This window comes from Onychomys torridus, chromosome X (genome assembly GCF_903995425.1).
Source record: "Onychomys torridus chromosome X, mOncTor1.1, whole genome shotgun sequence".
NCBI lineage: Eukaryota > Metazoa > Chordata > Mammalia > Rodentia > Cricetidae > Onychomys > Onychomys torridus.
The window spans coordinates 91,181,761-91,199,095 of record NC_050466.1 but is presented as its reverse complement, the minus strand read 5'-3'; the positions used below and the strand labels follow the sequence as shown (position 1 = coordinate 91,199,095).

Sequence of the window (17,335 nt, the reverse complement as noted above, 5' to 3'; positions counted from 1 at the left end):
GGATACTAAAAATGCCACAGCCAAAACACTGTCACCACCTTATAGAATTTGTCAGTCTAGAGCCGGAGATGACCCCCCAAAACAACATTAAAACCAGTGTGGCACACGCACCTGTAACCCCAGCACTCAGGAAGATCAGAAGTCCAAGGTCACCTCAGCTACAAAGGGAGTTATAGCCCAACATATACTAGATGAGACCCTGCCTAAAACAACAAAAAAGGAACTTGTAAATCAACTAGAAATTTTACAGTAAACACACAATTAAATAGTTACACATTGCAGGAAGTGCTAAGAAGGAAGGAAATAAAGAGATGATACAGAGGTTAAGAATGATCTCTATAAGGAAGTCAAGGAGAGGCCTGAAGTATGAAAGATGTGAGGAACCCTAACAAAGAGTTAAATTCCAGTCAGAGGGAACAGAGTGTGAAAAGAGCTGGCCACACTCCAGGAAAGGGAAAGATGCCCATGCACAGTGCGCATGTGTGTGTCATAGAGCAGGGAGAATGGGCGAGATGAGTTTAAGGACACAGGAGGGCACAAGTTCAGGCCACATAGGATGGAGGAATGAGCAGCAATCCAACTCCAACTACACTGGAAACCAGGGACTTTTTCAGCAGAGAAGTAATAGTCAGGTATCAACAATGGGGATACATTCTGAGCAGTGCGCCATGAGGTGATTTCAAGACCAGAAACACTGTATAGAAGCTCCTTCTACAAATACCTGGTTGGTTTGGGTCAAACACTACACACGGCCTCTTAATGCAATTGACAGTCAATAAACATGAGGCAGATGAGGCTTCTGCTGCTGCTGCTGCTACAACACAACATACTGTGGGGGTTTGTTGTTGTCATTTTGTTTTGCCTTGATTTTGCTCATGTGTTTTTGAAACAAGGTCTTGCTGTATAACCGTAGCTGGCCTGGCACTCACCATGTAGCCCAGCCTGGCCTCAAACTTCCAGCTATCATCCTGTCTCAGGCACTGGATTTCTAGATAGGTGCCACCACATCCTACTAGCACACTGTTTTAAAGTGCTTTTAAAAACGAATTAAATCAATTTTACTCTAAAACATAGTCACAGTAGGGGTGCTTGCTCTCAAGGCTGAGTTCAATCCCTGGGACCCACATAGTAGAAAGCGAGAACTGACTCCCAAAGATTGTCCTCTGACTTCCAGGTACACCCTGTGGCACATTATGCACACACAGAAATGAATAAGTGTAAAAAAATTAAATACATTATTATCATGTAGTCATTTAGATGTAGGTACTGTTTGTAATTGTGTGTGATATGTTTTTATATGACTAGTGGCTCAGGGCTTGTTTACACTAGGACACAAAATACGTGAGTGATGTGTTGTCCACAGCATGACGGCTGTGGTATCACTAGTCAATCGGAAGTTTCCAGTTCCACTTTTTATTTGTCTGTGTTGATGTGTGTGTTTCTGTGTACATATGTGGGTGCAGGTATGTGTACCTGTGTGCTCATGCATGTGGAGGGTCATTGTTAGGTGTCTTCATCCATCACTCTCTACATTATTTTTTGAGAGCAGGTCTCTCACTGAATCTGGAGCTCTGATTGGGCCAGACTGGCTGGCTAGTGAGATCCAGGGATCTGCCTATCCTCATTTTTCCCCCCGTGAAGGAATTACAGGCCTGTGCTAACCACCACACCCTACTTTAATATGGATGTGGAGATCCGAATTCAGGTGGTTGTGCTTATGCATGCATTTTAACAATTGGGTTAGCCCCATTTCCCTTTAATTTTCTTTCTTTTTTATTCTGGGGTTGAACCCAGGACCCTGTGCATGCTAAGCAAATGACTTACACTTGACTATAAATCCCCAGCTCAGTTCCACTGTAATCTTAGACTATGACTGTTACACACACACACACACACACACACACACACACACACACACACACAGAGAGAGAGAGAGAGACAGAGAGAGACAGAGACAGACTGTGACAGGCCAAAGAAGCATTATGCAGCACATGAGTATAATCAAATTGACATTTTTAAGATAATACCCATCCATTGTTTGTCGTTCAGAATGTATGGAATAAAAGTGATGGAAAATTGAGTGCAGAGGTCCAGGTGACAAGCAATGAGGGGCTAGGCTAGGGTGATCGGAATAGAGGCAGGGAAGGAAATTCAAGAGACGCTTTGGTAACCAACAGATTTCTTGACCATTTGCATCTAAGTTTTACTGCTTAGGAAATTTGACCCTATGCAGCAAGAATGACAAAAAAAAATCATTTTTGTTTGGTTTACTTGTTTGTTTTATTTATGTTTTTGAGACAGGCTCTCACTATCAGTCTCTGGCAGGCCTTGAATTCACTATGTAGACTAGGGCTAGTTTGTAGCAATTCTGCCTCTGCCTCCCAAGAGATGGGGTTACAGGCTTGCGTCACCATTCCCTGACAAAAGAGAATATTTGTACTGCAATTGGACCTTGATTTCCTAACCAGCAGCCTCCTTGTTCTCCACATCTACTCTCCTTTTGGCAACTCTGTTGCCTTTGCAGCTTCCTCTGTGTGGAATCACTCACCAAGTCCAACCTCTTCATTTTTGTCCTGCCATGTCCAGTATGTTCTAGGTTACTGTAACTGCCTGCTAGTTGGCCCTTTCTCTCCTTGGAGCTTTGCAGTGTAGATCATGTGTGATGGCATCCTTTCCACTGTGCCTCTACTAACTTTCTAGCAACTCCCTGCTCATTCAAATGGAAATCCAGACTTGATACAGTGGCTTTACAGTACTTCCTATGCTGTCTTTACCTGGCCCTTCCTGTCTGCTCATTTCCCATTTTAATACAGCCCACGCCTTCAGTTCTTAGCTTCTCTGCAGCTCTCTACCCACTAGACTAGCCATCCTGTGCATGAAATTCTGTCTTTCTCTTCATAAAAAATTTTAAATGATGAAAAACTTAACAAATCCCAGAAATGTTGATCAAGAAAAAGGTAACACCAAAGACATGTCACTAAAAAGGAAGGAAATTGCTATAGACATAGTACAAATTGAATCAGAGAAAGCAAATGAACTTTAAAATGGGGCTGAGGAGGTGGCTCAGTAGGTATGGTGCTGGCCACACAAGCATGAGAACCTGAGTTCAGTCTCCAGTACCCACAAAAAGCTGAGCACCTCTAATCCCAGTACTCACTAGAGGAGACAGGCTTCCTGTTTAGTCATATCAGGATGCTCCAGGTTCAGTAAGAGACCTTGTCTCAAAAACCAAGGTGGAGAACAATTGAGGAAGACATCTGATGCTAATCTTGGTTTTCCACGTGTACACACATATCTGTATAAGCACATAAGTACATACAAAGGTAATCCCAATGAACACATTCCTAGAAACATTAACTAGCAAAATGGTTCAAGAAGAAATAGAAAACATAATCACCAAAATTCAATCAGAAGCAGCACATGCTGCCTTATACCCAGAGTCCCAGCACTTAGGAGATGGAGACAGGAGGATCAGGGGGTTGAAGGCCAGCTTTAGCTATTAGCAATTTTGAAGCCTGGGCTTTTTTCTCCCTCAAAAATAGAAAGAAGTTCAGTCAGTAATTTAAAATATTTTTACAAGGAAAGAACAGTATGTGTGGATAGTTTAACCAAACAGTCAAAGATGAATTAATTCCAGTCTTACAAAAGTTCTTCCAAATAGTAAAAAAAAAAAAAAAAAAGGGGGGGGGGAGCACCTCCCAGCTCATTCGATGAGATTAATACAACCTTACGACCCAAACCACACAAAGGCATTATTTGAGGGTGCCTACCTTGAGGGACAGGGACGGAGGAGAGTGATTGGAGCAGAATGAATGGCAGGAAGAATAGTAGGTGATGAGGTCACAGGTTTTACCAAGTCAGAGGTATAGGGCCTTTAAGGAAACTGTGAATGAACATAACGGGATTGGAGATCAACCCATGCTCACTCCGGCTGGCTGCCATTCTAGAATAGTCATTGGAAGAGCAGAAGTAAAAGCAGGATACTCGTTAAGAGGCTGTCTCAAGCTCTGTTTGCCACATCTACTGGGAAAACGAAGTCCATTCTCAGCAGTCAGACTGGCGACATTCCAGAAAATGTGGACAGGACTCTGAAGGGAGGTACAATTATTATGAAGGGCCCCAAAGGAACCCACCCTCCAGAGGGACTTCAGTCATATCACTGTAAGTCTGCATGTCCTTGGAAAGAAAAGAGAGGCTGTTGGTTGACGAATGGTGGGGAAACAAAAAGAAACTGGCTACTATGTGAATTATCTGCAGTCATGTTCAGAACACGAGGGTGTTACACTGGGCTTCTGTTACAAGATGAAGCCTGTGTATCTCACTTCCCCCATCAATGTCATTACTCAGGAGAATGTGTTTCTGGAGGAAACTGGAAATTTCTTGGCTGAACAAATTCATTGGAAGGCTGGAGAAATGGTTCAGAGCACTTATTTCTCTACCTGAGGATACAGGTTCAACTCCCAGCACCCACATGGTGGCTTACAACCATTCATAACTCCAGTTCCAGGAGATCTGACATCTTCAGATATTTGAAGGCACCAGGCACACATGCAGTGCACATACATGTAGGCAAAACGTTCATGCTCATGAAATAAAATAAATATAAAAATTAATTTTAAGAAATAAATAAGACTGCTAAGCCATAGGAAAAATGCATCTACAGAGTTTGGACGAGGACAGGTGTTGCTGGTTCTGTATCTCAAGCACAGAAGGACGAGGTAATCTTTGAAGGAAATGATATTGAACTTGTTCCAAATTCAGCAAGCCACAACAGTTAAGAAGATATCACTAAGTTTTTGGATGGCACCTATGTGTCTGAAAAAGAAACAGTGAAGATAAATTAGACCTAAGTTACCCACCTCCAGGATCCAGATCCTAGATTATAACTGTGATTTGGGATTTCCTTGGAGACAATGAAAGACTAATAGTTTGTTGTTTTGTTTTGTTTAAAAAAAAAAAAAGGAAGCTGTTTCCAAGTCCATGTTCAATACTTTTGGAATGGAAGAGAGTTAGGACCCCTGGAGAACCACTCCAAAACAACAATACAACTGGTGATAACTGCTACAAACAACACAGACTAAATAAATACAGAAAGCCCAATCATTTAAAGTCTCCAGAAATTGTCCCAAGGGCATATAGCAATTGGCAAAATAGTAATTCAAGAAAAAATTTACTGAATCTCAATACGGATAATGATAGCCTGTGATATCTGAGCTAGGACCCATTCCCCCACCAAAACTCCTCCAATTGTGCTTTATGGAAGTCCTACCCTAAATACACTACTCTGAGCAGGAACAGCCAAGACACAGAGGCTCGTTCTCCCCCGGTTCCCAGACTGTGCATATGATTTCACTCAAAGCAGTGCAGGCAGCTGCACTGCTTATCTTTCCCAATCCTTTTGCAGAAGCTGCATGACCAGAAATCATATGGTCAAAAGGACCGGGTCTATCTCCCTTTACCCACAGTCCCCATGAAGGGCACAAGCTCTGCTCTAGGCGTGACAGATTGAGACTTTTCTGACCTCAGCTCACTCACACACAGAGAGTGCATACAAAGAAGGGCATGCTAAGAAGACTAAGAGCTGATACCCTCCAGTGCCCACGTGGGTCTAGGACGTCACTGATGGAACAATGAGCTGCCATCCCTAGCTCTGGAGCAGGAACCTAGGAGTTCTGCCCATGGGAGATAGGATAGTCATAAAGACAATGAATGGCTGCATCAGGTTGAGGGGCCAGACACTTGGAATGAGGACTGGGAAAATTCCATGCCTAAGGACAGGATTTTTTTAAAATATGGAATGCTTCACGAATTTGCGTGTCATCCTTGCGCAGGGGCCATGCTAATCTTCTCTGTATCGTTCCAAGTTTAGTATATGTGCTGCCAAAGCGAGCACAAGGACAGGATTTTTTTTTAATGCGAAGTTTAGTAGAGAAAATTTAAGAGAAGACAGACTGGTAGCTGCTCTATGATGCAAATAAAACAGTACAACAACCATTTTAGTGGAGAGAATGGGGAGATACAGCAAAGAGGCCTCCTGGTATCACTATCAGCTCTAGGAGTTGAGAGGTTGTGCTTGCCTGTTAGGCTACACCCACTCAGCAACAATCAGCTCAGGCCTTAGGGCAGACTTGAGCATTCCCTGAACTGCACACTGACCTATCAACACAGGGGAAATGTATCATGGGCACAAGAGGTTTGATGATGCAGTTCTGGCTAAACATTGACTGAATAATAACCTGCTCTAGCCCAAGGGTACTTCTGGGAAACCAAGCTTAAAATAAAAATCAAGCTCAACCCCTGACAGTCTAGAGGACTATACTCAAGCCCCAAGGCTTTTTACATCCTCCAAACCTATCACAGAGGAAACTGCCAGACTACTAATCTCTGGATGAACAGGGAGAAAAAATATATAAACTCCTGAACTGTGGTAGTAAACACCTAACCAAAACCATCATGGTAAAACTTAAAACCTTAACTGGCTTCAGTGGCTTAAACACAGTCTCTGTCAGTGGCTTGTACAACCCAAGCGTTAAAATAATCAACAGAGGGCCGGACCTCAGCAGGAAGGATAGAGTTCATAGAATAAATCATTCAAATGGTTTAGTTTATGTTCATTGGTGTTTCACCTGCATGTATGTCTGCGTGAGGGTGTCAGAAGGCCTGGAACTGGAGTTACAGACAGACATGAGCTGCCATGTGGGTGCTGGGAATTGAACCCGGGTCTTCTGGAAGAGCATTCACTGCTCTCAATCACTGAGCCATCTTTCCAGCACTAGATTTTTTTTCATGTATTTTACATACCAATCACAGTTTCTCCTCCCCCTTCTCCTCCTGTTCCCTCCTTCCACCTCCCTTCTACACCCCCCCCTCTACTCCTCCTCTGTCTCCATTCAGCAAGGGTGAGTCAACACAGCAAGGCACATCAAGTTGAGGCAGGACCAAGCTCCTCCCCATGCATCAAGGTTGGGGAAAGCAACCCAGTTTAGGGATTGGGTTCCCAAAAGCCAGACAGGTTCTGATCCCACTCCTAGGAGCCCCACAAACAGTTCAAGCTACAAAACTGTCCCGTACATGCGGAGGGCCTAGGTCCCAATACCATATTTTAAATATATAGGTTTCAACAAAAATCATGGCATACCAAAACAAAGTAGAAAAGTATTCCTCATGCATAGAAAAAAGGGCATTCAATGAAATCTGTCTTTGAAGGGGCTCAGACAGTGAACTCACGTTTCATAGCAATTACTATCAATACACTCAAAGAACTAAGGGTAGAAATACTTAAAGAAATAAGGCAAGAGACAGGCATTTCTCAGAGATGTGATGCTACATACTAGTAATCCCTGCATTTGGTAAGCTGAGGCAGGAGAGATCATGAGTTCAAGGTTAGCCTGCACTACATGGCAAGACCTTTTGTAGAAAAAATAGAAATTAGGGAAGGTTGGATGTCAATAGAAACTGTAAAGAAAAAAGGAACCACATACATTACATTTTTTTTTGTTTTCCTTCCTTTCTTTTTTGGGGGAAGGGAACTGGATCTGGCTATGTAGCCTAGGGAGGCCTGAAAAAGCCTAGGTGGTGGTGTTCTTTCCTCAGCTTCCTAAGTTCTGTGATGGCAGGTGTGTGCCACCTAGCTCCAAACAGATGCCTTTGACTTGAAAAGTTCAATAATTAAAATGCAAAATTTGCTAGACAGGGGTTGACGGTAGATTAGAGTTGGCAAGGGAATAAATCAAACAATGTGAAGATACATGAATAGCGATTATGTAATCTGGAGACAGTGAAAAGAATGAAGATAAACAGGCTCAGGAAACATAAGATATAATTAAGTACATCAGTGTACGTAAGTGGAGTACTGGAAAGAACGTAAAAAGGACAAAGAAAGATAGTCAAAGAAATAATTGCTGAAGCCCTTCCACATTTGGTGAAGATACTTATCTACATGCCCAGGTTCGGTTAATTCCAGTAAGGTAAACAAAGGTCATACCCAGGAGACAGGCAGTAAAATGCTGAAAGCAAAAGACAAAAGACTCAGCACATAGAAAGGAACCCAAAGAAGATTAGCAATTGACTTCTCGTCAGAAACGGCGCAGGCTTTTTTTTTTTCTTAAGGTGTGTGTGTGTGTGTGTGTGTGTGTGTGTGTGTGTGTGTGTGTGTGTGTGTGTGTACACACTTAGGCATACACATAAATACACATAAAATAAATCTTTTAAATTTTAAAAGGCACTAAGAATTATCTAGTAAAAACATCTTTACAAAATAAAAGTAAATATTGGTCATACTAGTTATGCAAGAAAAAAGGATACAAATAAAAAGTCTTTCAAGGCAGATGTGGTGCTGCATGCCTTTAATCCCAGCACAGGGGAGGCAGAGGCAGGTGGATGGATCTCTTAGATGGAGGCTAGTCTGGTCTTTCAGGATAGCCAGGGCTATACAGAGAAACCCTGTCTTGAAAAAAAAAAATCTGTTTTCAGATGGCATGATTACATATAAAGGAAAACCTAAACATTCTACAAAAAGACCTTTAGAACAAATTTGGTGATCTTAAAACTATACAAAATCAGTGTATAAAATGCAGTAGCAATTTTGTGCACCAATAACAAACTTGTTAAGAAAGAAATCATAAGAGCAATCCCATTCACAATAGTTACGAAAAATTAAAATACCTAGGAATAAATTTCACCAAGAAAGTGGAAGACCTCTAAATTGTTATTAGAAATAGTGATTAAAAAAACAAAGAGCTTGAAGACATATGAAAAATGAAAAACTTCACTGCTCATGGATTACAAGAATCAGTGTTATTAAAAATGCCCTTGGACAGGTGAGTTGGCACTTGTCACCAAGCCTGACAACCTGTAGTCAGTAGTTGGAACCCATAACTGACTCCTGCATGTTGTTCTCTCTGCCCTCCACACATGTGCCACTGCACACATGTGCCCACACATATACAAACAAGTAATTAAATTGCCTGAACAATTTACAGATTCTGTGTATTCCCCGTCAAACTACTTGTAGCATTCTTTACAAAAATACAGTCCCCCCAAAAAAACCCTAAAATTCATATAGAACTACAAAAGAACATAAACAGCCAAAGCAGTCTCAAGTATGAACAAAGCTGAAGGTACCGCACTGCCTGATCTCAAGATACACCATAAGGCTGTAGTAGCCAAGACAATGTACGGCAGGCATAAAAACATAACAAAGAAAATAGTAGAACAGACTAGAAATGCAAGAAAGAAACCCGTATATCTCCAGACAGCTGATTCTTGACAAAGGCATGAAAATATGCACAGGAGGAAGGGTAGCCCTTCAATAAACTGTCCTAGCAAAAACTGCATATCCACATGCAGAACACTGAAAGTTGACCCCTGTGGCTCACCCTCCACAAATAAATGAACTCAATATGGCTTAAAGGAATGTAAAACCTGAAACTGAGAAGAAGCTACTAGAACAAAACATAAAGGAAACACTTAAGAGACATCAGTGTGAGGAAATGGGGGGGGGGGCACCCAAAAGCACAAACAACAAAAGCAAAAGTAGACGAGTGAGATTATATTAGAATAAGAAGCTTCTGCACAGCAAAGGACTCACCCGAGATGGTGAAGAGACAAAGCCATTCATATGACACAGGATTAATATCTAGGCTATTTATGGAACTCAACAATAAAAAACCCAGAGCATCCAATTTTAAAGCAGGCAAATTATCAGAAAAGACACTTCACAAAAGAAAAAATTACAAATGACCAAGAAGTATATGAAAAATTTTCAGCATCATGTGCCATTAAGGAAATACAAATCAAGAGTACAATGAGGTGGGCTGGAGAGATGGCTCAGTGGTAAAGAACCCATGTCAGGAGGCTCACAACCTCCTGTTAATTCCAGCTCCCAAGGACCTGATCTCTCTCGCCTTTGTGGACACCTGAACTCACAAGCACAGACACACACACACACATACACACACACACACACACACACACACACACACACACTGATTAAAAACTTAAATGCTAAACTAGATATCACTTTATCCCAGTCAGAATAGCTAATATCCAAAAAGTAATGTAACAAATGCTAGCAAAGAGGAAACGGAGTTCTCATGCACTGTTGGTGGAAATATGAATTAATACAACTCTTAGAGGGAATACTGTGGACATTTCACATTCAAAAACACTCTAAAAATCTATTAAATAAATGATCTCAGTATTCAGTTTCTGCACATATATCCAAAATATGAAACCAGCACATCAAAAAATACTTTCACCATATATTATACATTATATGTATAATCAAGTACTATTCAGCTATGAAAATAATTAAATTCTATAATTTCTAGCAAAATGAGATAGATTAGAAGACATTAAGTGAAATGAGCTAGACACATAAAGACAAATATTACATGTTCTTTCTTGTATGTGGAATTTTTTAAAGTTGGTCTGCTTGTTCTGGACTCAAACTCACGATTCTGCCTCTGCCTTGTCAGCATTTGCCTACCTGCATTCAACAAGTAGAAGGACGAATCCTGGGGGCAAATTATAAGAGGGGTAGGGGATGAGGGGTTGAGGCAGAGTAAGGAGGGGAGAATCGATCAAAATGAAATATGTATGAAAATCCATATCAAACCTGTTTTGTTGTAAGATAATTTTTAAAAAATAAAGTATTTTACAACATCTGAAAATAGAATGGTAATTAGTAGAGGCTAGGAAATATAAGAGAAGGGGGAAGAGGGAGGCGAGGTCATGGGTACCAGGACATGGTTAGATGAGAATAAGTTACCATGCTCTACTGTAGTACCACTAGGTGAACTCAGTTAACAACAACTTACTAAGAACTAACAGCAAGGTGAAGCTGTCAAACATAAAAAATAAATAGATGGAGATGCTAGTTACATTAGTCTTATTAGTACAGGCTGTATTTGTGTTTTGAAGTATTGCACTGTATCCCCCATAAACAAGGGTAATTAAAAGAAAAAATTAAACAAGAAAATGTAAAAGTGATAAGGACATCCCAGTTTAAAAGAAAACAGAATTCACTGCTAGGATACCTTCTTAAAAAGTACTAAGTGAAGTTCTTTAGAATGCAAGCAAGGAACTCCAGGCAGTAGTCTGAAGCCATATGAAAAATATAGAATACTAGTAAAGGTAATTATGTGGTTAATATGAAAAGATAATAAAATTGCATATTTCGTCCCCTTTTCTCTTTTGACTTATTTAAAAATTAAATGCATAAAAATTATATTGTTAGGATTATAAACAGAAATATCATTATTAATAATATAGCACAAAGGAAGGGAATGAGAACAAAGCTGTATTGCAGATGGTAACTCAAATCCAGAGGAAGAAAGGAAAACAACCCAAAGAGTAAATAAGAGTATTAGTATAATGAACACTAAAAATACATATTCAATCTCCTTTCTTCTTCCAGCCTTTTAAAAAAGCATAAAATTGTATAATGTAATAAAGAAGTAATGTTTTGTAAGGCTGATCATTTACATAAGTATATGCATATGCATATATAGTAATAATACAAAAAAGAGGAGGGTGCGGTGAAGTTATATACAGGGCCTATATTTCATTGAAACTAAGGCAGCATAAATCTAAAGTTCATTCTAGTAAATTAAAATGTTAATTGTGAGCCCTAAAAGAAGCCACTAAGAAAATAACTCAAAATTAACCTTTAAATTATAAAAATGCATTTTAAATCATATAGTAACTACCTCCTGTAAAAAGAAGATAATCAAAATTCAGAATAGGCAAATATGGCATATACAAAACAAAAATCAAAATGCAGAGGACAGTATGTAGGGCTGAAGAAATAGTTCAGTCTGTAAAGTACTTGCCATGCCAGCATGAGGACCTGAGTTCAATCCCCAGGACACATGTTAAAAAAAAAAAAAAAGCTAGGTATACATGGCTGTTATCAGGGGGGCAGAGATAGAAGGTTCCCTAGGGCTCACTAGACAGCCACCCAAGCCTACTCAGGAAGCTCCAGGCCACTGAGAAACTATGTCTCAAAAGAGAAGGTTGATGGTGCCTAACAAATAACACCTGAGTTTGACCTCTAGCTTCCACATACATGGCACCCATATGCACCCATGCACTCACATACACAAAAATAAACAAAATGGCAGTGAATGAATAACATTGGGTGAGCTCTGTCTAATCTAAAGGTAAATATTGTCATAGTGCTGTTTTATAAAGTGAGACCCAACACTTCCCAGAAGATACAAATATATTGAGAGTAAAAGGAAGAGGAAAATGATGTGATATGTAAGCAACAACTATAAAAAACACATTGAATACAGAAAATAAAAAAATCGACTTTGTAAGAAAAATATTACTGGGAATATAAGCAAACATTTCACAGTAACAAAACGGTAAAACCAGCCAAGTGTGGTGGTGCAAGTTTTGTTATCCCAGCTATTAAAGAAACTGAGGCAGGAGGATTGCAAATTCTAGGCTACACAGTGAGTGAGTTTAAGGCCAGCCTATCTTACATTTGAAAATGAAAAAAAGAGTGCTGTGGATGTAACTCTATGGAAGAGAGCTTGTCTAGTATGTGTGAGGACCTAGGCTCAATCATTGGTACCACAAAAATAGAAAAGGTCCATTTATCAACATGAAAACAGTTATAGTCAGTCCATGATGGTACATACTGTAATCCAAACACTGTGGAGGTTGAGCCAGAAGCATCACAATTCAAGGCCGACCTGGGCTACATAGCAAGCCTATAGCCCCCAAAACCAAACAAACATACAGAAAACCAAAACAATAACAACAAAAACCATGTAGGTACCTGACAAGTGACCCTCAAAATAACCTCATAAAATAACTGACAGAATGGACAGAGAAGAATGAAGAAAGAGATAAACAATAATGTGAGGATTCAGTACCTTACTAATGAGTATCAAGTAAATGTGTGTGTGTGTGTGTGTGTGTGTGTGTGTGTGTGTGTGTGTGTGTGTGGAGAGAGAGAGAGAGAGAGAGAGAGAGAGAGAGAGAGAGAGAGAGAGAGAGAGAGAGACTTTATAGATGTGTGTGTATACAGATAGAGGGAACAAAACAGTGAGCAACACTGTAAACTAATCAGACCAGGAACATCTGTGGACCCTCTACTAGAAAACAGAATAGACAGTCTTAAGTGTACATGAAACACTTAAGCACTTTAGCACCATATGGCTAAACCATAATAATAATATAGCACAAAAGAATGAGAGGGCCAGTGAGATGCCTTAGCAAGTAACTTGCTGCCAAGCTCTTTTGAGATTTATATATTCTATTTTATTTGTATTTTATACATTATGAGTGTTTTGCCTGCATATATGTATGTATACCACGTGCATGACTGGTACTAAGGAAGCCAGAAGAAAGTGTTGGAACTTCTGGAACTGGAGAGGCAAAGTGCTGAAGACAGAACCTGGGTCCCCTGGAGGAGCAACACGTGCTCTTAACCTCTGAGCTATCTCTCTAGCCCTACTTGATGCCAAGTTTAATTCCCCATATGTACATGATGTTAGTAGAAAACTGACTACAGCAAGTTGTCCTCTGAACTTCACATATGTCCCATAGTATAGAAGTGCACAAATACACATAAATAAATAGATAGTGACAAGACTATTTTTAATTAAACCAACAAAATTATACAAACTATGTTCTCTGCTCCAAAGGAATGAAGGCTAAAAATCTGAATAGGTCTATTCAGAACTGACTGTTTTTTTTAAAAAGCCTCCCTCCAAAGAAAGGTCATTCCTGGTAAATCTTAACACATGTTTAAAGAAGAATCAAAACCTGTCCTTCCAAAATCTTAAGGAAGGGGAAATATTCCCTAATGATTTTTGAGATGTCATCATTACATATGGATTTCAAAACATATTCTAGAGCTACAGTAACCAAAACAATATGGTTATGTCATGAGAGTAGTCCTAAAGACCAATACAAAGAACTAACAGTCCAGAATAAAGTCATACTCATGGTCAGTTGGATTTGAAAACAGATATTAAGATTATTCAGTGAAGAGAAAATATTTTTATAAATAGTACTCATGTTTAAAAAAAATGAAGTTGGACCTTGATTTCACATCATATTTTACAAATAACTCAAAACATATCAAAAACTCTTAGAAGAAGCTATGAATATGACTCTTCATTGCTTTATATTATGCTGTCACCAAAAGCATAAGCTCTAATAAAAGACAAAATAAATGGAACTGTACCAGAATTTAAAACATTCTGGTTGTAAGTACTGTCTTTAGGTAAATAGAAATTCAACCTATAAACTAGGTAGAAATATTTAGAAATCATGTATATGTTGTAGGATTTGTGTCTTTGATATGTAAAGAACTATTACAACTCATTAATAAAAGGAAAATAATTCAAAATGGACAAATAGTCTGAAAAAATATTTTTCAAAAGGATCCATACCAAGGGCTGGCAGGATGGCTCAGCAGGTTGAGGCACCTGCCACCAAGCCTGACAACCTCAATTGACTTTCAGGACCCACATGGTGCAAGGCACAAACCACTTTCCACAACTTGTCTTTGGTCTCCATACATGCACCATGGCACACTTGTACATACATGCATACACACACACACACACACAGAGAGAGAGAGAGAGAGAGAGAGAGAGAGAGAGAGAGAGAGAGAGAGAGAGAGAGATGAATGAATGAACAAATTTAATAAAATTTTAACGCATCTATTCAAATGGCTAAGAAGAACATGAAAAGACATTAGTGTCAAACCCATGTGAGACATCATTTCACATCCACTAAGGTGACCATAGTCAAAACGACAAATAGTAACTAGTAAGAGCCAGTGTATGGGAAAATGGAATCCTCATATACTGCCAATGGTAAGATACTATCACAGCTGCTTCAGAACAGTCTGGCAGTTCTTCTAAAGGTTAAACTTGTGACTCAACAATTCCAACCCTAGTTGTTTACCCAGTGAAAACATGAGGCCATCAAGAAAACAAGACCCTCTAAATCAACATGAGCAAAGCTCACATGAACTCAGACTGAAGCAGCACACACAGGGCCTTCACGTGTGCACACCAGCTCCTCTGTGTGTATAGTATGGCTCCATTTTTTTTTTTTTTTTGGCTTTAGAGACAGGATCCGTGTAGCCTTGGCTGTCCTGGAACTCAGTCTGTAGACCAGGCTGGCCTCAAACTCACAGAGATCCGCCTGCCTCTGCCTCCCAAGTGCTGGGATTAAAGGTGTGTGCCACCATCGCCCGGCTCAATTTAGTATTTTTATTGGATTCCTGAGAGAGTGAACAAATATGTCTCTGATTCTTTTGCCTTCTCTTGGGCTCTTTCCCTTCTGTTAGTTTCTTGTCCAACTCCAAAGTGGTAGTTTTTGTTTTATCTTACTATATTATATTTTTCTATATATTAAAAAAATGAATGAACAAATGATGCTAGGGTAAAGGTTAACAACTGAACTGTCATTTAGACTTGCTGGAAGAGAAAATCAGTTTTTTCTAATAGTGTGATATCAACAACTACTTTAGGACAGGCCTCAAGTTCAGGAGTAGTTGAGACTCCACAGTTTTGGTTTTTGGTGTGTGTGTGTGTGTGTGTGTGTGTGTGTGTGTGTGTGTGTGTGTGTGTGTGTCTGTCTGTCTGTCTGTCTGTCTGCCTGCCTTTATTTGGTTATAGTTTGTTGGGTTGTGTTTTTCTTTTGAGTGTGGTTTAATTTTGATTTCTTGGTTTTTTTCTTCTTAGAAAGAACTTGGGTGAATAGGGAAGGGGAAATGATTTGGAAGGACTTAGGGTAGCGAATATGGTCAAAATATATTTAAGATTAAGAATTGTTTTAAATAATAAGGTATAATAGAAAAGGAAGAAAACGTTTGTACACAAATGTTCACAGCAGTATTGTTCGTGTTAGTTACAAAGTGGAGATAATCCAGATGTCACAGATGATCAGCATATCAATAAAAAGTGCTTTTTAAAATAATTTATTTAAGTTTATCTTATGTGCATTGGTGTGAAAGTGTCAGATCCCCTGGAATTTGAGTTACAGACAGTTGTGAGCCACTATGTGGGTGCTGGGAATTGAACTCAGGTCCTCTGGATGAGCAGCCAGTGCTCTTAACCTCTGAGCCATCTCTTTAGCCCCAAAAGTGGTATTTTATAGTCACAGTATGGAGTGTTATAAAATGATGATAAGGAGTAATGGAGTACTGCAATGTAGAGACCACATTCTTTAGCAACAGTAGATTAGGATTTGCCTAGAGCCACTGGGTGTGGAGAGAGCAACACTGAAGAGTGACAGCAAATGAATACTGCTTTCCTTTAGAAGAAGACAAAAATTCTCTAATTAGAGTGTGGTCATGTCCATACAGCTCTGTAAATATACCAAAATTCTAAATGAATGAGTTTTATGCTGTCTAGATTATATCTTAGTAAATCTACTTTAAAAAAATTATGATGTCTTGAACTAGGATAATATAAGTACATTGTGAGAAGTGATAGGAATCCATATGTATTTCAAAGGTAGAATGAGTAGGATTTTCTGACATATTGTATGTGGGCCGAGAGAATGCAAGGACTCAAAGATTCTTCTGAGCAACTGGAATTATGGAGTAAGGAACTGAGATAGAGAAGACTGTGGGAGTTTCAAATGATAAGTTATAGAGTTCAGTTTGGACATACTGAGCTGGAGATGTCAAGTTGGAGGAAGGGAAAAATACAGCTATCTAGCTACTTCCTGACAGTGAGTTGGACTAGTATTATGAAATTGGGAGTTAACATATGGGTGAATTTTATAACTACAAGATGAGTGAGATCACCAAGGGGGTGTGTACAGCTAAAGAGGAGAAGATATCTAGTGACTGAGCTCTGAGATAGTCGCAAATTGGAATGTTTGAGGAGAAATGAGAACTAGCAAATCAGACACAAAGAAAGAAAACCAGAGAGGGAGAGGGAAAATCAGGAGCGTAGAGTTCTGGAAGCCAGGTGACAAAAGTGTTTCAAAGGGAGGTTGTGGTCAGCTGTGTCACATGCTGCTGGGAAATCAAGCAAGATAAGAACTGAAAATTGACTATTGCACTAAGCAACAGAGTAGTCACAGGGGAGCTAAATGGAAAAGTCTGATATACACTTCAGAGAGAATGTAAGGAGATCAGTGTCATGTCTATACAGCAGCAACAAGAATCAAAAATGCAATTAAAACTACGACAGCATTAAAAATAGAAGGTGTCAAGAATAAATCAAACAAAATATGTGCTAGAGATCCTTTGTGGAGGAAATTATAAAACTTTATCAAGATAAAGAGCTGTGTCCTGTTCAGAGGTAGAGAGACTCAATATTGTAAAGCTATCCTTTACAATCAATAG

The 17,335-nt window shown here is 39.5% G+C and overlaps 1 protein-coding gene and 1 non-coding gene across 3 annotated transcripts in view; one reads left to right on the top strand and one right to left on the bottom strand.

The window, feature by feature from the left end:
• The window catches only part of Hdac8 (histone deacetylase 8), a 219,949-nt gene that overhangs the window by 137,165 nt on the left and 65,449 nt on the right, over window positions 1–17,335 (top strand). The gene's annotated exons all lie outside the window — the stretch shown is intronic.
• LOC118574953 lies at window positions 5,787–5,893 on the bottom strand. The gene has a single exon (XR_004943816.1). It is a non-coding gene; the product is annotated as a U6 spliceosomal RNA (small nuclear RNA).